Source organism: Sus scrofa, chromosome 13 (assembly GCF_000003025.6).
Source record: "Sus scrofa isolate TJ Tabasco breed Duroc chromosome 13, Sscrofa11.1, whole genome shotgun sequence".
Taxonomy (NCBI): Eukaryota; Metazoa; Chordata; class Mammalia; order Artiodactyla; family Suidae; genus Sus; species Sus scrofa.
Window position 1 is genome coordinate 16,153,891 of NC_010455.5, and position 26,744 is coordinate 16,180,634.

Sequence of the window (26,744 nt, forward strand, 5' to 3'; positions counted from 1 at the left end):
CATCCTTCTCAGCTTGTTAGCTCGGAGAGCAGCCAGGTCTGCAAAGAATGAATTCTCATTATAACCTTGTCCAAAACTTAGTGTCATCTTTCCTATTTATTGGAATCAAGTTGGGTTCATGAGCCCTACCTCTACCATCTTGACATGTAATTTTGGCCCATTGTTGAATGCATCTCTGAGACTGCTCCTGGAATGATTCTCTCTACGTTTGCTGGCTCTCTGATCTGTCCTGAACATGTCTGGAAAGACGGTTTCAATGTTTCGGGTCTGTGGATTTGGCCTGAGTGTGAATAACTGGGTCATGTTCCTGGCCTCAAAGAACTTGGAGCCTGGCCGACAAAGTTGCCTGATGAATACAGTCATGGAAGTTGGAACAGAAGGAGACCTTAGAGACTGCCTAATCCAACCATTTCGAACAGATGCAGGGACTTCAGTGCCAAGAGGGGTCAGTCACATGACTAACCCAGGGTCTCAGGATGAACTTGTAGCAAAAGCCAGGCCAGAATCCGGTTCTCTCCTCCAAAGATCACCCTCTTCCCATGGCTCCGTACACAGGCTCTAATTTTTGGCATGCCTGTTCTTAACCTCATAAATAGGATGGACTGTTGTAAAGTTTGAATGGATTTATACTAAGGATTAGCTATTGTCTTTTGTGATTAAAAAAATCTCTGGCTCAGCATAGTGACTGAAGAAAAGGTAAATAATAAAGCACAATGACTCACTTTTTTTAAAAAGTGAAAGTGAACTGTAGCATAACTGTTAAATAAGTTAAAATTCATATACTTTTGGGTGGCCTGTAAATATCAGAGTCACTGTGTTCTTGGGGGGTCACTTCGTTCCTCGTTTTTCCTCTTTATAAGTTGACATGGTGCTATGGTTGGGCTACTGTGGCAGCAGGGAGACCAGTGAAGAGGCTATTGTAACCCAGGAGAGAGAGGCCAGTGGGCTGGCCAGTGGGCTTCACACACACAGGTGAGAAGAAGACTGAATTCTGAATGATTTTGAAGGTAGGATTGATGGAACTTAATGAGCAAATGTAGAAGAGAAAAGGAAGAGAGGAGTCCAGGATGACTTGAGACTTGAGGACCTGAGCCACTAAAGAGTTGCCATTTATAAGATAGATGGGGCTGGGAAGGGTCAGTGGGGGTGGGGAGCAGTGTCTCTGGGATGTGCATGTGAAAATACTGAGTAAGCAGGTGAACCCATGAGTCTGGTAATGAAAGGGCAGGACCAGTCTGGAGAGATGACTTAGAGATGGAGTTTAAACTCAGGAGACTTGATAAGATAACATCCTAGGGATTTCATGCAGGGGAGGAGGGACCACAAGACTGGGGGAGGTGTCTTCTCTCCCACATCACAAAGATCAGGTGTGCAGAGTAACTTACTTTGCTTTTCATTTTTTCCATTTAACATGAAAGGTGGAGTTAGTTTGTAGAAAGTGTTGAGATTTAGACAGGCATGCATATAGGCTCTCAGAGGATAACTCGGAAAAAACGGGGGCAGCATTGAATGGACTCTTTTTGAAACTTGGCCCATGATGAAAATAACAGCAAATCTTGAGGCAGATCTTTCTTCCTGGGTGGGTCTAAGTCTGATTATTTGGGCAGTGTGCTATCTATTTTCCATGTTACAAAGCACCAGGGGAACTTATGTCATTTCATCAGATAATAGAGAATTGTTTTAACATGGGAGTGGGGGGAAGAGTAGCATTTGTTGAAGATAATTTTATTCTTTTCTATTGTCCCCACTTCCCTCGGCCCAATGAGTGGTTTTTGTGTGAAAATTTGGTTTTAAGAATATTTTCTGGAAACTGATTTTACTATCCTTTGTGAATTATAAAAATATGTCCTGCAGTCAAGCAAAATGTTTCTTTAATGAACTTATGTGAAACCCCTGGTATGGTTGAGGGTGCCTGTCTGTGCAACTCTGTGCAGGATGTTTAATGAACGTCCTTACCTCACTTAGCCAGCAGCCTGGGATCCTGGGACAGTGAGCTGCATCTACGGCCCAGAGACCAAGCAATTAGTCAAGTGGTAAAATGAGTGTTTGTAACTCAAATCCTATGCTCTATTCTCTGTATACCATACAACATCACTTTACAATTCTCCTTTTTTTTTTTTTTTTTTTTTTTTGGTCTTTTCTAGGGCACCTCCCGCGGCATATTGGAGGTTCCCAGGCCAGGGGTCCAATCGGAGCTGCAGCCACTGGCCTATGCCAGAGCCACAGAAATGCAGGATCCAAGCCGCGTCTGCAACCTACACCACAACTCACAGCAACACTGGATCCTTAACCCACGAAGCAAGGCCAGGAACTGAACCCGCAACCTCATGGTTTCTAGTCGGATTCGTTAAGCACTGCACCACGACAGGAACTCCCAATTCTACATTTCTAACACGTCACCAAAATTTCTACCTCAGCATAAGCCAAGCTGACCTTTCTAAGATTGAAAGTCTACTGTTAACCTGTTGCTCATCCTTGGCTCTGTTCTTTTGATATGATTGTAGTTTTTGTTTAGAATTTGCCCCCACGCTTTCTCTTCACATCCAGTCAGGGGCCTCTATGTGGCAGTAAGAATCTGTGTCATTTTCTGAAACAGTCACATGCCTCCTTGTCTTGTTTCTTCTGCCCCTCTCCTCACACCGACTACTGCTAAAATGAGAATTTTAAATTGCTAGCATTAAAATGAAAATTAGGACAAATTCATGAGCTCCAGGTTTTGGGGGATCTCCATGGGTTTGTGTATTTTAAAGCAGAACTATTAAATTGCTGAATTTTAAAAAAACTTTTAATGTTTCTGGAAAATGAACACAGTTTGTCAGTGTGGACAGTCATGGGGCTGTTGACCTATCAGTACTGCAGAGAAATGTGGGGCTCAAGGGCATACAGTCCTTTCATTCATAGGAACCAGAGATGTGAGATTCCCTGATGCCAGTGCCTGCAGAATAAAGGAGGAGGGGCAATAAAATGATACAGTGGCAGAACAGGTTGATAATAACCTGTGAAGAGCTTTTCATTAGGCTCTATGATTCTCTAGATCCTTGACTTGGGGGTTTTGCCTAGGCATTTTTTATATCTCAGGGAAAAAGTCATAAAAATCAAGAAAAGTCACCCTCTGGAAGGGGCCTATTGTCAATCTCAGATTCTGATGGGAAATGGAAGCCGCAGAGGGGCAGTCATAAATGACATTTCTTATTATGCAATTTTCTATGAACTGATGTTTTCTGTCCTGTCTTTAGCAGAGAGGAAAAGATCTCCTCTTTTCAAAGAGAGACAAATATAATATCACATGCTATCATTTATAGTGGAATCTAAAAAAAGAAGATACAAATGAACTTATTTGCAGTACAGAAACACAGACAGACAAAACTTTGGATGAATTAGGAGTTTGAGATTAACATATACGCTCTACTATATATCAAATAGATAAATGACAAGGACCTACTGTGTACTACAGGGAACTATACTCAATATTTTATAATAACCTATAAGGGAAAAGAATATGAACATGAATATATATGTATAACTGAATCACATTGTTGTATGCCAGAAACTAACACTGCATTGTAAATAAACTATATTTCAATGTTTTTAAATATCCTTTTCTGATTTTTTTTTATTTAATTATTTTTTAATAGCCTCTTTATAATTTATTTCTACTACCTCTCAGTGTTGCAGTTGCAGTATAGATGATCAATCCCCCCTCCCCAACATCTGACACCTTTGGTGTTCTATTTTATTTATTTATTTATTTATTTTGTATAATGATCATAACAATCTAATTTCACAGGATTTCCATCCCACAGCCCAAGTACATCCCCCCACCCCCCAAGCTGTCTCCTCCAGAGACCATAAGTTTTTCAATGTCTGAGAGTCAGCGTCTGTTCTGCAAAGAAGTTCAGTCTGTCCTTTTTTCATATTCCACATGTCAGTGAAAGCATTTGATGTTGGTATCTCATTGTATGGCTGACTCCACTTAGCATGATAATTTCTAAGTCCACCCATGTTGCTAAAAATGCCAGGATTTCATTCCTTTTAATGGCTGAGTAATATTCCATGTGTATATGTACTATATCTTCTTGATCCACTCCTCTGTTGATGGACATTTAGGTTGTTTCCATGTTTTGGCTATTGAAAATAGTGCTGCAATGAACATTGGAGTACATGTGTCTTTTCGAATCATGGTTTTCTCTGGATAGATGCCCAGGAGTGGGGTTGCTGGATCAAATGGTAGTTCTGTGTTTAGTTTTCTGAGGAATCGCCATACTGCTTTCCACAGTGGTTGCACCAATTTACAATCCCACCAACAGTGTACTAGTATTCCTTTTTCTCCACACCCTCTCCAGCACTTATTGTTTGTAGACTTTCTGATGATGGCCATTCTGGCTGGTGTAAGGTGGTACCTCATCATGGTTTTGATTTTCATTTCTCTAATGAGGAGTGATGTTGAACATCTTTTCATGTGTTTTTTGGCCATCTGTATGTCGTCTTTGGAGAATGGTCTGTTTAGATCTTCTGCCCCTTTTTTGATGAGATTGTTTGTTTTTTTGGTATGGAGCTGCAGAGGGTGTTTATAAATTTTGGAGATTGATCCCTTGTCAGTTGAATCACTTGTAAAGGTTTTCTCTCATTCCGTGGGTTGTTTTTTCATTTTGTTTAGGGTTTCCGTTGCCGTGCAGAAACTTTTAAGTTTGATTAGGTCCCATTTGTTTATTTTTGTTTTTACTGTCAGTACTCTAAGAGGTGGATCTGAGAGGATGTTGCTATAATTTATGTCGGAGAGTATTTGGCCTATGTTTTCCTCTAAGAGGTTTACAGTGTCCAGTCTTACATCTAGGTCCATTTTGAGTTCATTTTTTGTGTATGGTGTTAGGGAGTGTTCTAATTTCATCCTTTTCCATGTAACTGTCCAGTTTTCCCAGCACCACATATTGAACAAGCTGTCCTTTCTCCATTGTATATTCTTGCCTCCTTTGTCATAGATTAGTTGGCTGTAGGTGCGTGGGTTGAATTCTGGACTTTCTATCCTGTTCCACTGATCTCTATTTCTGTCTTTGTGCCAGTAAAATACAGTTTTGATGACTGTTGCTTTGTAGTGTAGTCTGAAGTCAGGGAGCCTGATTCCTCCAGCTCCGTTTTTCTTTTTTAGTATGTCTTAGGCTATTCTGGGTCTTTTGTGCTTCCAAACACACTTTAAAATATTTTGTTCAAGTTCTGTAACAAATGTCCTTGGTAATTTCTTTGGGATTGCATTGAATCCGTAGGTTGCCTTGGGTAGTATAGGCATTTTGATAATATTAACTCTTCCAATCCACGAGCATGGTATATCTTTCCATCTCTTTGTGTCATCTTTGATTTCTTTCATCAGTGTCTTATAGTTTTCAGAGTACAGGTCTTTTGTCTCTTTAGGTAGGTTTACTCCTAGGTATTTTATTCTTTTGGATGCCATGTTAAACAGGATTGCTTCCCTAATTTCTTTTTCATCTCTTTCATTGTTAGTGTATAGAAATGCCATTGATTTCTGTGTATTGATTTTGTGTACTGTGACTTTGCCAAATTCGTGGATGAGCTCTACCAGTTTTCTGGTAGAGTCTTTAGGATTCTCTAGGTATAGTATCATGTTATCTACAAATAGTGATTGTTTTATTTCTTCCTTTCCAATTTGGATTGCTTTTATTTCTTTTACTTCTCTGATTGCTGTGGCTAGGACTTCCAAAACTATGTTGAAGAGTAGTGGCGAGAGTGGACATCCATGTCTTGTTCCTGATCTCAGCGGGAATTCTTTCACCTTGTCACAATTGAGAATGATGTTCGCTGTGGGTTTGTCATATATGACCTTTATTATGCTGAGGTAGGTTCCCGCTATGCCCACTTTCTGAAGGGTTTTTATCAGAAATGGGTGTTGGATTTTGTCAAAGGCTTTTTCCACGTCTATTGAGAGGATCACATGGTTTTTATTCTTCAGTTTGTGAATGTGGTGTATCACACTGATGGATTTGCGGATATTGAAGAACCCTTGCATCACTGGGATAAATCCCACTTGATCATGATGTACGATCCTTTTAATGTATTGTTGGATGCAGTTTGCTAGTATCTTGTTGAGGATTTTTACATCGATGTTCATCAGTGAAACTGGTCTGTAGTTTTCTTTTTCTGTGGTATCTTTGTCTGGTTTTGGTACCAGGGTGATGGTGGCCTCATAGAATGAGTTTGGGATTATCCCTTCCTCTGCGATTTTTTTGAAAGTTTCAGAAGGAGAGGTGTTAGCTCTTCTCTAAATGTTTGCTAGAATTCACCTGTGAAGCCATCTGGTCCTGGACTTTTGTTTTTTGGAAGGTTTTTAATCACAGTTTCAATTTCAGTTCTTGTGATTGGTCCATTTATCTTTTCTATTTCATGTTGGTTTAGTCTTAGAAGATTGTACTTTTCTAAGAATTTTTCCATTTCTTCTAGGTTTTCTATTTTATTGGCATATAGTTGCATATAGTAGTCTCTTATGATCCTTTGTATTTCTATGATGTCTGTTGTTCCTTCTCCTTTTTCACTTCTAATTTTATTGATTTGAGTCCTCTCTCTTTTTTGCTTGATAATGCTGGCTAGGGGTTTATCAATTTTGTTGATCTTTTCAAAGAACCAGCTTTTCATTTCATTGATCTTTTCTGTGGTTTTCTTTGTTTCTATTTCATTGATTTCTGCTCTGATCTTTATGATTTCTTTCCTTCTACTAACTTTAGGTCTTGTCTGTTCTTCTCTCTCGAGCTGCTTTAGATATAAAGTTAGCTTGTTTATTTGAGCTTTTTCTTATTTCCTGAGGTGGGCTTGTATTGCTATAAACTTTCCTCTTAGAACGGCTTTTGCTGCATCCCATAGGTTTTGGAGTGTCGTATCTTCGTTGTCATTTGCTGCTAGGTATTTTTTAATTTCCTCTTTGATTTCTTCAGTGATCCATTGGTTGTTTAGTAGCGTATTGTTGAGTCTCCATGTATTTGTGTTTTTTGCAGTTTTTTTCTTATTGTTGATTTCCAGTTGTATAGCATTGTGGTCGGAAAAGATGCTTGATATGATTTCAATTTTCCTAAAGTTACTGAGGTTGGATTTTTAGCCCAGGATGTGATCAATCTTAGAGAATGTCCCATGTGCACTTGAGAAGAATGTGAATTCTGTTGCTTTTGGATGAAGTGTCCTATAAATATCTATTAAGTCCATCTAGTCTAATGCTTCATTCAGGGCCTGTGTTTCCTTATTGATTTTCTGTCTGGTTGATCTGTCCATTGCTGTAAGTGGGGTGTTAAAGTCCCCCACTATTATTGTGTTATTGTCGATTTCTCCTTTTAAGGTTGTTAGCAGTTGCCTTATACATTGAGGTGAACCTAGGTTGGGTTCATAGATATTTAAAATTGTTTTATCTTCTTCTTGGATTGATCCTTTGATCATTATGTAAAGTCCTTCTTTGTCCCTTAAATTCTTCTTCATTTTAAAGTCTATTTTGTCTGATATGAGTATTGCTACTCCAGCTTTCTTTTGATCCCCATTTGCATGAAATATTTTCTTCCGTCCTCTCACTTTCAATTTGAATGTGTCCCTAGAAGTGAAGTGGGTCTCTTGAAGACAGCATATATATGGGTCTTGTTTTCATATCCATTCAGCCAGTCTATATCTTTTGGTTGGGGCATTTAGTCCATTAACATTTAAGGTAATTATTGATATGTATGTATGTTCTTATTGCCATTTAATTAATTGCTTTGGATTTGATTATGTTGCTCTTTTTTCTTTCCTTCTTTTCTTGTTCTTTCCTGCCTAGAGAAGTTCATTTATTATTTGTTGTAAGGCTGGTTTAGTGTTGCTGAATTCTCTCAGCTTTTGCTTATCTGTGAATGTTTTGATTTCTCCTTCAAATCTGAATGAGAGCCTTGCTGGGTAAAGTAATCTTGGTTGGAGGTTTTTTCCTTTCATCACGTTAAGTATATCATGCCACTCCCTTCTGGCCTGCAGAGTTTCTGCTGACAAATCTGCTGATAGCCTTATCAGGGTACCCTTGTGTGTTTTGTGTTTCTTTTCCCTAGCTGCTTTCAAGATTTTCTCTTTGTTTTTAATTTTGGTCAGTTTGATTAATATGTGTCTTGGTGTATTCCTCCTTGGGTTTATTTTCTATGGTACTCATTTTGCTTCCTGGATTTGACTGAGTGGTTCCTTTCCCCTGTTAGGTAAATTTTTGTCTATTATCTCCTGGAATATTTCTTCTGTACCCTTCTTTCTCTCTTCTCCTTCTGACACACCTATAATATGGATGTTGGTGTGTTTAATATTGCCCCGAGTTCTCTGAGACTCTCTTCATTTGTCTTCAATCTTTTTTCTCTTTTCTGTTCCACATCCGTAATTTCCACTAATCTGTCCTCCACCTCGCTTATTCATTCTTCTGCTGCCTGTTTTCTGCTGTTAGCTGCTTCTAGTGAGTTTTTTATTTCAGTTATTGTATTTTGCATCTCTTCTTGTTTAAGTTTTATATCTTGTATCTCTTTGGTCAGTGTTTCCTGTAAATTATCCATCTTTGCCTCCAGTTTATTTCCAATGTCTTGCATCATCTTCAGCTTCAACAGTCTAAAGTCTTTTTCCTGGAGGCTGAGAATCTCCTCATCACTTAGGTGATTTTCTGGAGTTTTTCCTTTCTCCCTCATCTGAGTTATAGTTCTCTGTCTTTTCATTTTTATAGGTTTGTGGTGTGTTGACCTTTTTATAGATAATAGAGTTGTAGCCACTCTTACTTCTGGTGTCTGCCCCCCTGTGGCTGTAGTCGGTATGGGGGCTTGCTGAAGGCTTCCTGCTGGGAGGGGTTGCTGCCGACCCACTGGTAGGTGGAGCTGATTGTAATCCCTCTGTTGGGTGGGGCTTAGTCTCTGGATGAGATTAGAGGCAGCGTGTGCCCTGAGGGGTCTTTAGGTAGCCTGTTTACTGAGAGGTGGGGCTGTGATCCCACCTGGGCTGTTGTTTGCCCTGGGGCTTCTCAGCAGCTGACTGATGGGTGGGGCCAGATTTTCCCAAAAATGGCCACCTCCAGAGTAAGGCATGGCTGTTGAATATGGCCTAGAGCTTTGCTTCTAATGTCCTTCCCCCACAACAGGCCACATTCACCCCTGTTTTCCCAGGATGTCCAAGAACTACAGTCAGGTTTGACCCAGATTCCTATGGAGACTTTGCTTTGCCCTGGGACCCAGTGCATGTGAAAGTCTGTGTGCACCTTTTAAGAATGGGGTCTCCATTTTCCCCAGTCCCATGGAGCTCCTGTGCAGAAGCCCCACTGGCCTTCAATGCCAGATGCTCCAGGGGCTCTTTCTCCCAGTGCCAGATCCCCACATGTGAGAGTTTGATGTGGGGCTCAGAACTCTCACTCCTTTAGGTGAGTCTTTGTGAACCAGTTATTTTCCAGTCTGTGGAGCTTCCCACTCAGGAGGTATGGGGTTGTTTATATCACAAAATCGCCCCTCCTACCTCTTGATGTGTCCTCTTTTTCTTCTGGAGTAGGATATCTTTTTTAAGGTTTCTGGTCCATTTGGGTGAAGAATGCTCAGCCTTTAGTTGTGAATTTTGTTTTTAGGAGAGAAGTTGAGCTCCAGTCCTTCTATTCTGCCATTTTAATGACCTTTGTTCTTTCTGATTTTTTTTTTAAATTGTCCTTTACTTTAAAAATAACATTCAGTGTAAAATAATACTATAAGAAATGTCTGAAGTAAAAAGTCTTGTGAACATCTGCCCCATAGGCACACATCACATTTTTGTATATAAATCTTCTCATCTTTCTCCGTCCATATACACACATTCAAATCTACATACTGTGTCTCTATAATATACACTTTTAAAATAGCATCAGTTTCTCCAACACACTCAAAGCAGATGGTACCTGTGAGTATCCACCTAAGTCCTGTGCTAATCAAATGGGCCAAGGAAGGGCAAAGCATCCTGTGTGCACCGCCTACATCTTGCACCCTATCACCAACCCTGTCCTGCTTGTTGTTCTTCAACTCACATTTAAAAAATCCATCCATGAATTTTTGATTCTTTTCCAAGTCAGCACATGTACTCATATTTACATACCTTTTGTGTTTAATGGCAGCCAGCATTCCTCATTGAATGGTACAGAGGGCCAGCTAATGACTGGAGTGAGAACAATGCTTGGTTTTGTTCTCATTTTACTGTGTGAACCTAGAGGTATGCTAAATAATCCAACAGTGTTTGACCTCTAAAACAGTGCATCTCAAGCTCTTCTGTATATATGGATCACTGGTGAATCATGTTAAAATACAGATCTGAATTAGCAGGTCTGGGGTAGAACCTGAGATGCTCCATGTTTAACAAGTCTCTAAGTGTTGCTGAATCCACTAACCATGATTTGAGCTCAGGGTTCTGCCCCCATATAACTTGAACTTGTATATTGTAAAAGTATTCCTTATAAGAGTCTGGAAAATTTTCATCAAGATAGACATATTGAACTGGGAGAATCTGATTTCCAGCTCTGGACTTACGTTGGACATGGTTATGATGCAGATGCCATGGTTCTGGTATAGAATTTATGATCCACTCTGTGCATGCTTTTGCTTGCAAAGGAGGAGTGGCTTCTTGTCTGCTCAGCTCTATAAATGTGTTTGGCTGAGATGGTCTATAAAACTGGATTTGGAATATTCCAGAGTCCCTGGGAGTTGACATTTACACATCATCTCTACTTTTATCAGATCTCAAACCTGAATATCTTATAGATATATTCAACTCAACTTCAAAGAGTTTTGGATTTTTCCCTTCAAATTCGGCCCTCTCTGTCCTCTGTTACAATAAATAGTAACCAGTGAATGAAGATGCAAATCAAAACCCTGACTTAATGTGTGAGTCCTTTCTCAAATTCCTTATACCCCAGCCATCAGAAAGTAGATAGAATGTACCTGAAAAACAGGTTTATTTAAATCCACTTTTCTCTACCACCACCTGCACTGCTGTCTCCACAATCACCCTCCTGATCATCTGCCCAAGAGGCACAACCAGTGGGAGTCTTCCCTGATTGCCTAGCTCCATTGTCTTACAACAAATTGCTTTTCTCAAAAAGTCAGACATGTTTTCCCTCACTTCAACAACACTTTAGTTCCTTTCCCTTGAATGTTAAGAACAGAGTCCTGGTTGCCAGCATGCAGACCCAGCATTGTCTATAGCGCCCTGGGTGATCTGTGCCCTCCCCACCTTTCCAAAGTGCTTTTCTGCTCCTGCTTCTGGGCTCACAGTGTCCCAGCCACACTGGCCTTTTACCTTCTGCACAGGAACCTCCTTCCTGCTCAGGAACTTGGCCTTTCTACTTGGCTGAAGAATGTTTTGAACTGTATGAATGTTATGTTTTCTTTTCATGGAGTCTAAAATGCATCACACTCGTGTAAATTTTATCCTGTTTAACCCTACTAGGTCTTAATCTGCCACTGTTTTGAAGGGTCATAAGGAAATGATAATGGAAAGAGACAAATCAAAGGAAACCATGGTTTCTGTCCTTGCTGCCCTTCCCCCTGTCCTCTTTGATTTCTGAGTTCCTCTGTGCTAAAAGTAGTCAGTATTTCCTGGAATAGATAATAAGTGAAATGCCATTCCCTGTAAATAGATACATTTTGATTGAGTGTGTTCTTTAATGTAAGCTTCTGAAATTGATACACAGTTACCTGTTCTCTCAAGTGTTTAATTTTATTTCATTTCTCATTTACTTAAGAATATAGAGGTGGGTACCCAGGGAATGTGAACAGCAGATTAGATGAGGAAAAGATATAGACATTAACCTCTACAACGTGTCATTTAACCCTCATAATAAGCCTAAAATAACACTATCTTTTTTTTTTAAATGGTGAGGTGACACTCAAAGTGAACTCAGTTGCCTAGAATTATGTGTATATGTGTCCATACATACGTGTAAACACACATAACTTATATGCAGCTAATACATAAGTACTTCTGGTTTTGAAACCAGATCTGCCTTGGAAATCCCTGGTGATTTTTCACTGTATTGGTATCATTCGCACTGGAGTGTGTGGAAATAATTTTTAAGGCTTCATGACTTTCCTATGAGAATTTATAAATTTGGGGCTTTCCATTCTATGATAATCTTTGAAATATTTATGAAAGCTTATCTGAGGTCATCTGGTTGACCAGCTAATTTCACTGCCTGTGTCTATAATCACATGGTGCCACAGACACCTACTGTCACTGTCTGGGGCTAATGAGGAGAAAACGAGGCAAATGTAACAAGTAAATGATGCTTTTAGGCCAAATGAAAACTATTAGCTTGGCAAGCTGTGCTCAGATGAAGGTTTCAGAATAATTCAGAGAAGAGTGGTGAGAGAATCAGAATGTCACATGGCAAAAATAACATAGCCCGTGAACTTCAAAAATACCTGATGCCGTGGCTGCTGGCAGCAATTTCACATTGCAAGAGGCAATTTAGATTTGGCCAAATGACATCACTCATGATATCACATTAACATTTTAATTAAATTCTGGTAGTTATACAACCTTTCTTTAAAGCAGTTTTAAAGTGGATTTGGTTTACTAGTATTAGAGCTATAAACAGAGGTACTTAAACCTCATTGATGAAATGTTTACATATATTTAAGTTCTCTGTATGTTAATGTATATATACTCAATGGAAAATACATAATTCTATATAGTGAATGATATGTAATAACAGTATTCCTTTGGCCGCACCCATAGCATGTGAAGTTCCCAGGCTAGGGGTCAAACCCTTACCACAGCAGCAACCTGAACCTCTGCAGTGACAATTCCAGATCTTTAACCCACTGCACCACAAGGGAACTCCCTAATAGTATTTTAAAGCCATATATATATATTTTTTTCAGCTTTAAAGGGGGTGATACCTGGGTATCTCAAGTTTGCCATGACAGATACTATTGTTCACAGACTATTCTTGGTTGTGGAGGGCTGCCCTGTCACAGGATACCAGTAGCAGCTTCCTCACTGCAGTTGTGACAAATAAAAATGTTTTCAGATATTGCCAAATGTCCCCTGGGGGGCAATATTGCCTCACTTCAGAATTAGTTATCCGTGTGTTACTCAACTACAGTGTTCACTGCCTTGCCCCACATTGTATCTGGAGTTACAAACTCTCAGCAGCAGGGGCTTTGTATCTGGAATGAAGACAAGGCCCTGACCATACATGTATGGAATGAAGACAAGGCCCTCCACTACAAGGAGGAAATCTGCCAGGGTGAGGAGAAGATGATGGTGTTGGAAAAGAATTATGTCTCCATTTAAAAGAGAATTTGTCTGGCTCTGCTCTTATGCTCTATTGTTTCTGGAGTTCTGAGATCAGTTTGAATATCCAGCTTCATTCTCTCTGTTCAATCACCTAGGCAGACACTTTTAGTAAATCCTTTTGTGGAACCTGGGAGCTAGGAGTACACATGTGAGCCCAACAGATGGGCACAGTCTGGGGTGTTGTTGATCATGAAAATCACATTAGATTAAGGGGAACAAATGCTGAAAGCCATGGGTTTTGTTCTTCCTATCTTGAGAACGAGCAGTCTGAATGCAAGACAAAGGGTGTACCCTTATGTTTCTTTTGTAAGGTGAAGTATTTAGGGTGAATATTTATATTATTTTGGATTTTGGCTATCAAGACTTAATAGCTTGTCTATTTTTCCAATTGTCTTAACTTTTAGTTTCAAATAATTGCAGGGTAAAAAACAAGTTGTAAAGATAGCATAAGGCCTTCCACTCAGATTTTCCAACTATTAAATATTTTCCACATTTGTTTTATCATTTTATCTATAAATATATACATATTATTATTATTCCAAGATTTTTTAGGCGAACTTACAGATATGATGTCCCATTATACATAACTACTTCAATTGTAGTTCCTAATAACAAGAAATTCATACAATGTAAAATAATCAAAATCAGAAAACACTGGTACACTAAAAATGTCTAATCAAGAGGTATTCATTGAATCCCACTAACCTCCTTTATAATAAGCATTTTATCAGGGCAGGAGCCAGGATTCGATCCAGCATCAATCCTTACATTGGCTTGTTATGTCTCTTTAGTCTCTTTTAATCTATGATAGTGTCTAAGTCTTCCTTCATCTTGACATTTCTGAAGATTACAGGCCAGTCATTGTATGTTGAATAAGGTTTGGCTTAGGTCTGTCTGATGTTTGCCAAGAGTAGATTTGGGTTTGCACTTTTGGAAGGAAGGCCATGGAGCAGTCCTATCCATCTGGCCCATCACATCGGGGTTGGGGCGTGGGGGGCAGGTGGTCCACTTGCTCCATGCCAGTGATGTAACTCTGATTATTGAAGATGTTGTCTGGGAGATATCTCCATGGAAATGCTGCTGTTTTCCCCTTAAAATTAATAACCTTTGGGGGGAAATTCTTTTAGATCACGTACATTTCGCAGTTCTCAGCAAACTTCCACTCACTTCTTTTGATATCAACTGATCATTCTTGCTTAAGTCAGCTAGTAACTAATAATAGGAACATTATTTTTACCAAGTGGCAATTTTGTAATCCCAACTTTCCTTCCATGCTTATTGGTTTGCATTCTACTTTAAAGATTCCTCATTTATTTATTCACTTAAATAAGAAGAGTCTCATGGAAGCAACCTAAATGCCCATTAATAGATGAAAGGATAGATAAGATGTAGTGTATATCTGTGTGTACACACACATACACACACACAATGGAACACTATGCATAAATGTATACACACACACACACACACACACACACACACACACATACACACAGAATGGAATACTATTCAGCCATAAGAAGAATGAAATAATGCCATTTGCAGCCCATGGATGAAACTAAAGATTATCACAGTAAGTGAAGTAAACCATATGTAAGTGAGCCATATGATACTTGTTTTGATAAAGACAAATATTATATGATATCACTTATGTGTGAAATCTAAAAAAAAATGATACAAATGAACTTATATACAAACCATAAATAGACCCACAGACATGGAAAACAAACTTATGCGTTACCAAAGGGGAAACAGGGAAGAAGGGATAAATTAGGAGTTTGGAATGAACATATACACACTACTGTATATAAAATAGATAATCAATAAGGACCTACTGTATAGCGTAGGGAACTATATTCAATATTTTGTAATAACCTATAAGGGAAAATAATCTGAGAAAGATATGTGTGTTTGTGTGTGTGTGTTTGTATGTATAGGAATCAATTTGGTGTTTACCTGAAACTAATACAACATTGTAAATCAACTATACTACAATTAAAAACTAAGATGAAAATCTCATAGACTTATTTTACACATTACACCCCTTATTAACATTTTTTCATAGTTATGCTGGAATGTTTTGAATAGAGCTCTAACCAGGTAAGACAAATGGTGGGTATTCACATGCTGCTCTTTTCCCTTCTCTTCTGAGTGAAGTCCTGGCAGTCCTGCCCTGGCGTTAGGGTCCTCCAGCAGAAGCTGCAGCTGTCTCAAAGGGTGGGTGCCAGTTCTACCTCAGTGGTTCACTGACGTAGAGCTGGAGGGGCACAAGCCACTCTCTCCTTGGAAGCCCGGAGCATGTTATTGTTCTTAACTGTGCTGAGACTGCCAATGACTCTAAAGCTGAGGAAAAAAAAAAAAAGACTCTTAATGAATCTCAGCATTTTAATGTACTGCAGGTTCCCAATTGTATGAATTTAAGAAGCTTAGCAATTCGGTGTCTTCTGAATAATAGCATTTATTTTATACTCTGAATACTCCCAGGGAAGTCTGAATAACATTGCAGCTTCTTTGGTGTAATAGCTTCAGTGGGCTAATTGACTTGAACAGGAGAATTGCTCCTAAAAAAAAAAAAAAAAAAAAGCCACACAGTTTTGATTAATGAGCCTAGTAATAAATCATTAATCTTTTTAGCCCATAAATGATAGAAATAGTGTCCTGCTCCCCCCCACCCCCACGGCATGATATATTTCGAGATTCTCTTGCGGATCTAGTGACTACATTTTAAGGTTCTCATTATCAGGTTAATATATCCACCTCCACATAATTTAATGTAATGTATAGCAAGTTTGCACCTATGAGGAATGCATTGGGACAGATTCTAAACAGCAATCATTGCTCTTTTATGGACATGACTTACATTCATTTAGTAGCTGTTCTTCTGCAATGTCCTAAATTTCTTTATTTCCATAATTACTCTTAATTGGAAAGAATAATGAATTATTGAGCTTCTCCTATGTATCTGGCACTCGGCTACATTTTTAGTATATTGTATCATTGAATTCTCCTAATGATCCTCTGAGGTTATTAATATTATTTCCACTTTACAGTTCAGGAAATCTGCTGAGAAATGTTAACTAGTTAATGTCATAGAACTGGTTCATGTCCGAGCCACCAAGTTATAATCTGTTTACATATGATTTCTATGTAATGTTTTCAAGAGATTTATAAATAAAGGACTTTTGGTTGGAATTGAAATATAGAAATAATTGAGCCCACATTGAAATTTTTGTCATAGGCTTCACTATATCCTAGGGGGTTATAAATTTCAAGAGTTAGTTTTCATGTTCATCATGCCACTGAGACACTACTTAGAAACAATTCAGACTGTCTAATCACCATTTTGAGGAAAATAGAATTTCAAGTTATGGATTGTAGGAGTATTGTCTACATCCTTGGCTGTACTCGTGTGTTCCCTAACGACAAAGAGCTTTTATTATTGAAATTTAGTTGTAAACTATTCCCGAGGTTGAACTCTCTATGACAGGCAAGGATCATGGCTCATCACAGCTCTGTTGTCAGGATTTAGCTCAGTGGCTGGTAGATACTAGAAGATGAAACATTTGATGAGTGAACAGTCTGTAGCAATGGTATAAAAATAAGTGGATGACCATTTAGTAAAGCGACCAGAGTCAAGAGGTATAAATCCACAAGTGACTTTGATTGCAATCACTGTTGTGACCCTGAGAACTTCCAGTTGCTCAGGCATGCTGGAGCAAAGCCCAGGACTCCTATAGACAGCACGGGGTGGTGGAGGGGTAGAGATGAATGCATGCTTTTCTTAGTGATCTTCCAGGAAGTCTTGGTAGAATCTTTTCCCTTCATGTCGAGCCACATTAAGATTTATCTTGGAGTTCCCATTGTGGCTCAGACGGTTAAGTACCCAATGTAGTATCCATGAGGGTAAGGATACAGGTTCGATCCCTAGATTCACCCAGTGGGTTAAGGATCTGGCTTTGCCACAAGCTGTGGAGTAGGTTTCAGATTCAGCTTGGATTTGGTGTAGCTGTGGCTGTGCTGTAGGCTGGCAGCTGTAGCTCTGATTCAACCCCTAGCCTGGGACCTTTCATATGTCCCAGTTCACCATTAAAAAATACATATATCAGTTTCCCACTGGTGAATTTTAAGAAAATTACAATTAGCATGTATGCCATATAAAAGCTGGCATTGATGACAGAAGTTACATTTTTCAAAGGTAAAGAGTTTTATCTCACTTGAACACTTCAAACCACTGTACTTCTTGTTGCTCTTTTTCTGTCAAGGTCACAGTGACAATACCAGAAATGGGAGCAATGAAGCAAGATGGTAGCACCCTAGTCAGGCCCCTTCTCCCAACCCCTTCATTCTGGCATCAAGATGTCAATTTTCATGGTGACACACATGCACAAAGAGGAAAAAAAAAAACAAAACCCACACACATTTTCTCCAAGCTGATGTTAAGGTTGTAGGCCATGTTATACAGCCTTTTCAGGCTCCCTTTGGAAAGAATAGGATTAAATAAACCGAGGATATGCCATCCTTCACTAGACTGACAGGATTTAAATGTACAGCTAAATTTGTTTTCTAAAAAAAAAATGGTGCTGGTGTAGAGCTGACTGCTTCCTCTTTCTCTATACCTTGTGAAAAGTACATGGCCTTACAAAGCTACTTTCCTGTGAAATTGACATTGGGCAATTGAATAATGAAAGGAGATTTAAGCAAAACAGCAACTCAACAGCAACATTTCATATACAAAGCTGTCATTTTTCACTGCGTATATATTAAACATATACTTTTAAAATGTATCCTTATGTAATAGAGGTAAGAAGAAAATGAGCCAGGTATGGATTTTTAGTTTTGGGTTTTTTTAGTAGATTGAGAAAATTTTATTGTGCCAGCCTTGAAAAGAAAACTGAACTTTGGGTCTTTTGCTAACTCATTCCCTCAGTATGATTAAGGGATTTCCATTCTTATAAAGGTAAATTGTACTTCCAAGTAGGTTTACACATCTGACACCTATAGGAATACACCTAGTTCTGGCTCTTTCACCTTGATGGCTCAGAAAAAGTTGTGAATCAGCCATTCAATACACTGTGTTCTCTTGAAATCTCAGGTCTCCAATACAAAAAAATTCAGGATTTGAATTCTCATTGGATTTAAGAGCTGTGTAACCTTGGACAATTGGATATCTTCCTGTAACCTCAGCTTTTTCACATGGCCAGTAAATCAAGAGATACAGTTTGGGGCAAGGAATAGCAACTTTGTTCGGAAAGCCAGCAGACCAAGGAGGTGGTGGATTAGTGTCCCAAGCCGACTCACCCAAGTTAGAATTCAGGCTTTCTTTTATGCTAAAAGGCTAGAGGGTATGGTTGGTTGTTGCAAACTTCTTGGCATCTCCTTTGTCCTTGCAGACGTAGGTGTAGGTTCAGGTCACAGTGTTTCTGTAAACCTCCAACAAGATAAATATTATTCTCTGTTCTGCAACTTTTTATCTCTACATGAATGTAAGAGTTGTTATACCTCTAAAGATTGAGAATGGGTTATCCTGTATATTTCAGACTATAGGCAACATTTTTTTTTTTTTTTTTTTTTGGCTACACCCATGTTATGTGGTGATTCTGAGGCCAGGGATCAAACCTGCACCATAGCAGTCACCAGAGCCACTGCAGTGACAACACCTACTGAGCCACCAGGGAACTTGGCAACATTCTTGTCACAAAAGCAATAGAATGCAAATGTTAAAGTGAAAGAAGCAGATCCAACATGGGGTCAGATTTGTTCTTCCCTATTACAATTATACTAAAAACTTTCTGTATTGCTTCATACAGAAATTCACATTTAACAGCATATCCCATGTCTTATCAGCTTGCCCTTCTTCTATGGGACATAGTGTTTGCCACCTGAGTTCTATTGAATAATTCCAGGAGTCGCCATTTGTGCAGGGCTCTGGTGTGTCATTTACATAGAACACAAAATGAGAATGGTTGCCCTTAATGGAATTCTTTGACCCTAATATCATTATACCTCAGCAACACATTTGTGTGTGTACCCAGCTTACCTGTGAACCTCAGCAAGTTTGAGCTGTTGTATTATGGCCAGAAGACACAGAAATGGTTTGCATCTGTCCAGTTTTTGTATGTGTTGTGGTATTTAGTCCAGAAAAAATTAGTAGAATGCTGTAGCAGACTTATGGCCATGTTAATGGCATTTCCAGAATCCCATTGTTTGAAGGTGGATCATGGTCATTGACAAATCAGGTGACAGGTTTCTGAGCCCCTCCAGAAAGGTAAATTATGCTGAGGAAACAGTGTGCAATCTGTTTACAATATTGAGTAGTTCTCTATAGTTTTGTTTCCTGTTCTTACTTTTGACCATCAGTACCCAGAGTGCAAAAGCATACATCTTTGTGAGAGAGTAACACATTTACAATAAAACTATAGAGAGATCTCAATATTGTAAAATGTTAATTTAGCATTTTCTCACAGGAGAAACCATCACATCAGGTGATGCTGGGCTGAGCTCATGAGGTGCATGTGGAGGGAGAAGTCAAGGAGAGCCAGGATCCCACCTGGCCACCTGTCCCAGGATCACAGGTAACGCAGACTCAAGTCACGGTGACTCAACAGGCTCACTTAACGCTTCACTGCTCATCTCAACCCAAGGGCTGCTTTAATCCAGCCCCACCTTAAAGAATAACACACAGGACTCTTAGTTCAGATTATCCTGGGTACTGGACATAGTTTTTCAAGCCTCTGCTAAGTGCTATCCAGAATTAACCTCTGCCTTCCCTGATGGAACTTGAGGATGTGAGCTCTAATTGCCCATGCTGTGTTTACACGAATTCTAAAATAATGAAATCCTTCTTTTGAAACATTTGTTCCATATAGAAATTGTTCTTAAGGATTCTCATTTTAGGGAAATCGTTCTTATTGGTGCCTCCGGAGGAAAAACCGCTGGATGCTTTCCTCTGATTGTATCACTATGTGAAACTAGGAGAAGAGAAATCCCCCTCTCTTGTTTAGCAGGGGGAGAAGGCAATTGAGAGCACAAGGCAGCCCCCTTTTCTGCCCAGCAAATAGGACAGAGGACATGTTTATTGGGTACCCTTTAGGGGTGAAAGCCTACTTCTTGGCAGTCTTTCTTTACTTTTCTTTTCATGGTCTTTATTTTATTTTTTTTAATAGACCAAGGGATTTTATTTATTTATTTATTTATTTGCTTTATTTTTTTATTTTATTTTATTTTTTTATTACTCAAATGAATTTATCACATCTGTAGTTGTATAATAATGATCATAAAATCCAATTTCATAGGATTTCCATCCCATAACCCAAGCACATCCCCCCATACCCCAAACTGTCTCTCTGGAGACCGTAAGTTTTTCAATATCTGTGAGTCAGCATCTGTTCTGCAAAGAAGTTCAGTCTGTCCTTTTTTTCAGATTCCACATGTCAGTGAAATCATTTGATGTTGGTGTCTCATTGTATGACTGACTTCACTTAGCATGATAATACCTAGGTCCATCCATATTGCTAAAAATGCCGGGATTTCGTTCTTTTTAAATGGCTGAGTAATATTCCATATGTATATGTACACATCTTCTGGATCCACTCCTCTGTTTATGGACATTTAGGTTCTTTCCATGTCTTGGCTGTTGCAAATAGTGCTGCAATGAACATCAGAGTACATGTGTCTTTAATGCATTACTTCAAGTGGATGCTTCTAGAGCCCTCATCCTAGGGAAGGCTCTGGCTCTCTCTTTTCACCAGGTCAAGGCCATAGTTTTGAGGCTAGAGAACACAGAGGTCCTACACTGAGGGCCAGTGTGGAGCACGCACATTTATATTTCCATGGAAAAACAGATTTGACAAGTTAACACATTGTATTAGAATTCTCCAGAGAAACAACCAATGGGGGGGGGTGTATGTGTGTGTGTTTTTAGAATTGTTTCATGGAATCTGCCTGATGATGGAGGTTAACACCTCCAAAGGCAGGGTGAAAATACTGTTCCAGCTTGAAGGCCATCAGACAAGCAGCATTCTCTCTCACTTTAAGGGAGAATCGGTCTTTTTCAAAGGTTTTCAACTGATTGGTGAGGCCCACTCACATTAGGGAGGGCAACCTGTTTTACTCAGTTATCAAATGTGAAATTCATCCAGGAAACACCCTCATAGGTAGATCCAGAATAAATCTTGACCAACTCTCTGGACATTCTGTGGCCTGGTCCAGTTGGCAAATAAAATTAATGATCACGCAGATGTGTGATGCTGAAGAAAATACAGCCAAAATGGCAGATTCCTCCAGATGTCACCTAGATCCTATAGCCATGCACCAGACATGGCAATGCGGTTACTAAAAAGCCAAGAACATATGTGTATAGAGTTAGTGTTAAACTAACTCTAAAACCTCTGATGCCTTTAGGTAGCTTGTTAAAGCAGGAGGCTTCTGTTTTCAGGGAGAGGAAAAACATTATTACTATTAATTTTTAAATTACTACAACATTTCAAATAGACTATTTTATTAAAAAACAGTTGTGGGAATTTCCCGTGTGGCACAGCATGTTAAGGATCTGGCATCACTGTAGCTATGGCACAGATTGCAACTGTGGCGTGGGTTTGATCCCTGGCCTGGGAACTTCCACATGCTGCAGGTGTGGAAAAACATACAAAAAAGCCATTGTGACTTGATTTTTCTTTCTGCTAGTGAGAGCTATTGAATAGCAATATTTATAGGCAATTCCCAGAGTTGGTGTACTCTAATAGGAAGAGTAATAGAAAGAGTACTAGATAGAAATGAGTCAAAAAACATCAGTTTTGATGTCATTTATTCACTTACCATGTGACTTTATTACCCCTCTTAAGCTCTCAGAACCAATTTTCTCATTCATAGAGTAGGGATAATAACTCTTTCGTTACCTACTGCATCAGGTGATTATTCACACAAAATAAAATAAATGCTCCTGAAACGCCTGAAATACTATAAAACTCTGCTCCATGTAAGGTAATAATACTATTATCTGTGTATGTGAACATCTGTTTCAAACTATTTTTAAAGTGTTAGAGTCACATATTTTCTTTAGAATTGTTTCAAACATCTCTAGGATATTTGAGGATATTTTATCAGCACTACTCAGGACAATTCATCTTGAGATGGCTTTGTCTACCTTAGAGTTAAAAAAATGACTGCAGATTGATCATACACAATTTTGTGTTTAATATATAAAGTAGTATATATATCTGATAGTATATAAAGTAGGCAAAAAACTAATAACCTAGATCCACAGCATATTATATTACCTTGGAAAAAAATAGGAATACATTCCCCTAAAACAGTGTTCAAATTTGGTCCAGGGAATTCCCATCATGGCTCAGCTGAAATTAATCTGACTAGTATCCATAAGGTCACATGTTTGATCCCTGGCCTCGCTCAGTGGGTTAAGGATCTGGTGTTGCTCTGAGCTGTGGTGAAGATTGCAGACATGGCTCGGATCCTGCATTGTGATGGCTGTGGTGTAGGGCGGCAGCTACAGCTCCGATTAGACCCCTAGCCTGGGAACCTCCATATGCCGAAGGTGTGGCCCTAGAAAGACAAAAAAAAAAAAAAAAAAAAAAAATGTGGTCCACCAAAAGGTCTGTGTTCTCAGTGAAGTAAGTATGGAAACAGAGAGGAAGCATTTAAAACCTTTTATAACAATTTCATATTAACATGACATTTAATCCAAATGTAATTTTGGTTTGCTGAATGTAGTAATAAAAAATTGCAACTTGCATTTTAATGTCTTTTAATTTTGTTCTATTAATGTTGACAAGTATAAGTATTTTAGAAATAGTGGTTTGTGACAGATTGGAAATAAAAGTGGTTCCCATCACTGGTGGCTTGAGAAAGATTGTTTTGAGAATTCTCTTGTGGTGCAGCTGGTTAAGGATCCAGCATCATCACTAATGTGGTGCAGGTTCAATCCCCGGCCCTGCAACTTTTATATAATGTGGGTGCAGCCAAAAAACAAAACCAAACCAAAGATTTCTTTAAAATCTCTGATGCCGGTAACTACTTCCTAGATATTTAAATGCTATTTCATCAAAAATAAATGTCACCAGATTGAGTTTTAAAATCTTACTCTACTAGCTACCTTTTTCAGAACCATATATATAATAGCTATAACATGTATCCAAAAAAAAAAAAAAAACCCACAGCCCCAGCCATAACCTTTAGTCTAGAAGTGAGAAATTATTTTATCTTTCATTTGTATTCATTTGCTAAGGTTCGTTGAAATGTTCTGAAGTTGTCTTAAACTGTATACAAGTAAATGAGTGCCAGTAAATCTAACATTAAAAATCTGAAAAAGTGAAGGAAAAAAAAATTACATATCCTACACAGAATGACAAGGTCTCTGCTCCCATTAACAATGGAGAAGATACTGTTCTAATTTTTTCACAGTCTTTTGACAAAACCGAATAATAATTTAAGAAATCCCTATACAGATAAGAGATAGAGAAACCAGACCAAAATAGAGGAGCTAGTCATGGTGACAGGGTCAATTAAATGTAGTAGATGTATGAACTGTAGTTGTATACTTTTACTAGTAAACACAGCGGAATATTTATCCACTGACAACATGGACAAAGGCTGAGAACCCCTTTTTTTGGTAGCCTCAACTCTATAGCTAAAGCTCGTTGATAAATAAGCAAAAGTGAATAAAGTAAGATATTTGGAGATATTTACTCTTCTGAATTAACACTCCTTTCAGCCACCACCTCTTGAGTACTATTCACCAGTGTTTAAGAGGGAAGGCAGTGTTAGGAATTGGGAAAAACATTAGACCAATTATGAAATGGCATGTGTTCTATTTCTATCCCATTACTGATTAGTTGGGTGGCTTCGAGTAAGTTCATAAGCACTACTCTAACTTACACCATTGTTTTTTCCATCTGTTAAATGATCAGATTGGACAAAATGCCCCTTTAGGTCTCTTCTATACCTAAATGATCATGAAAATTTAAGTTAAAAAAAAAAGATTCTAGATGTCAGGTATTGTAAAAGTTATTTTTCTGCAAATTTAAAAGGCAAGTTCTTTTAGGTTCACAGTGCCAGAGAACCTTTTGAAAGAGACTATCTATTTACATAAATCTGACACATAAATAAAACTGAAAATAAAGATATAAGTGTATATATTAAAGTTCATTCTATGCAGAAATTAAATTCTATTGTCAAGTCAACAGATATGTTCAAGACTAATATTGTATTTCAAAGGACAGAATTACTTAATAAATAACACTACCCAATGTTATGTTCTTTCTATGAATACAAATTAAGGAACAACACTATCCAATTCTGTACTGTCTGTGAATACAGATTAAGGAATTGGCCTTGGTGTTTGAATTTGGATTCAGAAAATAGCTTACTGGGCAATCTCTTATGTACTAAGCTATGTGTGTTTACTGCATGCCATTTTGAGAAGCTGCAATGCATTCTGTACTTGAGAAATTTGGAAATGGATTTGAATCAGGATAAGGGATCTAGGTTAAGGCAGGAACTCCCAAGCTATAGGGCATGTACCTCTCATAGAACTTGAGTTGATGTGGGTGCTTAAGATCCAGAAATCACACCATTATAAAGTTGTTCTTCTTTCTCAATTCCGATTCTTCCTAGGAAAAAGACTGTCTGGTCCTAGTATGCTTAATACCTCTCTTAATTGTGAATCTCATTTGTAACTAAGAGAGTTTAAGTCCTCTGGGAACAAACAGTATCTAATATAATTTAATAACATTAGTATATTGCTAATTTTTATAGTAACCTATTTTTGCCAAGTGATGCTGGCTTTTTAGCCATGGTAGTAATATAATGTTATCTTTTAAAATGGGTTTATTTAAGCCTAGAGGTATTTTGATTTAAAGGAAATTTCTCAGTAAATGAAATAATAGTACATGGCTGGCAAATTTTCTCAGATGATATGCAAATGATTGATGATGGGCAAACATTGGGCTAGTGGAAAATACACTGACGTGGATGGTAGGAAACCTAACTAAATTTAATTCAAACGCTGTTACTAATTATCAGGTAGGATGATGATTTTTCATGCCTCTATTTCATCATTATCCAATACATATGATGATAAAGGCCTAGCTACTTTGGAGTGATGTTGTGAAGATGAAAGTTAAAGGATGGGGGAGTTCCCTTCATGGCTCAGCAGTAACAAACCTAACTAGTATCTATGAGGACGTGGGCTAGATCTTTGGCTTTGCTTAGTGGGTAAAGGATCTGGTGTTGCCATAAACTGTGTTGTAGGTCAGATCCTGCATTGCTGTGGCTGTTGGGGAGGCCAGCAGCTGCAGCTCTGATTTGATCCCTAGCCTGGGGACTTCCATATGCCTCAGGTCTGGCCCTACAAGACTAAATAAATAAATAAATAAAACTAAAGTGCAGGTAGTAAAATTAAATAAATTCAATGTAAAATTGAAAGTTGAATGTACATTGCTTTGTTATTATGTATCTGAATCATTGGGAGTGGGGGAGAGAGAACATGGTCGTGTCCACTCAGGAAAAAATAATATTATCTGTGTTCTCTTTAGGATCAAGCCATTAAATGTTACGCGGGGGGGGGGGGGGGGGGGCGTTTGGGAAGCACTGCATTGAACAGTTTCTAAACACTAAAGCTATCTTGTCTTGTCTTTTCCTGATTGGTTAAATGTTTATTCGCACCATTTTCCATGATGATAAAACGAATTTTGAAAACTAAACCATGTTTAGAAAAGAACCTAATGATAGATCTTATTCATCACAAAGCTTAATAAAAATATTATGACCTATCCAAATATGTAGACCTGTTAAAAGTAATGGTATTTACTTCCATGCCAAAATTGTTTCTTGACCTATAATGATAATTGGATTCTTGTTGAGTGTATTTTTTCATGTGCTTAACACCTCAGATTTTCTATAGAATATATCATCTCTTCAAAAAGATATTTTACTATTACATAATGTCATTTCCTATAGACTTCAGAATTGATGTTTCCAATGTAATCATGTTTCTTCTTGAAGTTAAAGTTGTGTTGATTAAAATATAATAGTTCATTTAAATATCTGATCTATTTATATTAATGAGTAATCACATCAGGCTTTTGGCTGTGCTTTGAGACTTTCATACAACTAAGTTCCAACTTATTAATTCATTATGTGAAATAGAAAATATTCATGCACTTAGAAATAGTACTAGCAACTGTTGTTTGATTTCCCATTCTGTTAAGCAAAGCTTAAGTACTACTGCTTCATCATCTCATTCACCTATAATACTTAATTGTGGTCTGTGGCAGTGATTCTCAAACTCAAGCAATTATAAAAATCACCTGGAAGATTTGTTAAAACAGATCACTTGACCCCTCCAGTTTCTGATTCCAGGGTGGGTCCTAAAAATTTGCATTCCTAGCAAGTTCCCCATTGATGCTGAGGCTGATAGCAAATGCTGTCCTAGGACCGCACTG

The 26,744-nt window shown here is 38.3% G+C and overlaps 1 protein-coding gene across 3 annotated transcripts in view; it reads left to right on the plus strand.

The window, feature by feature from the left end:
* The window catches only part of RBMS3 (RNA binding motif single stranded interacting protein 3), a 1,489,550-nt gene that overhangs the window by 1,184,970 nt on the left and 277,836 nt on the right, over positions 1–26,744 (plus strand). The window lies entirely within an intron of this gene.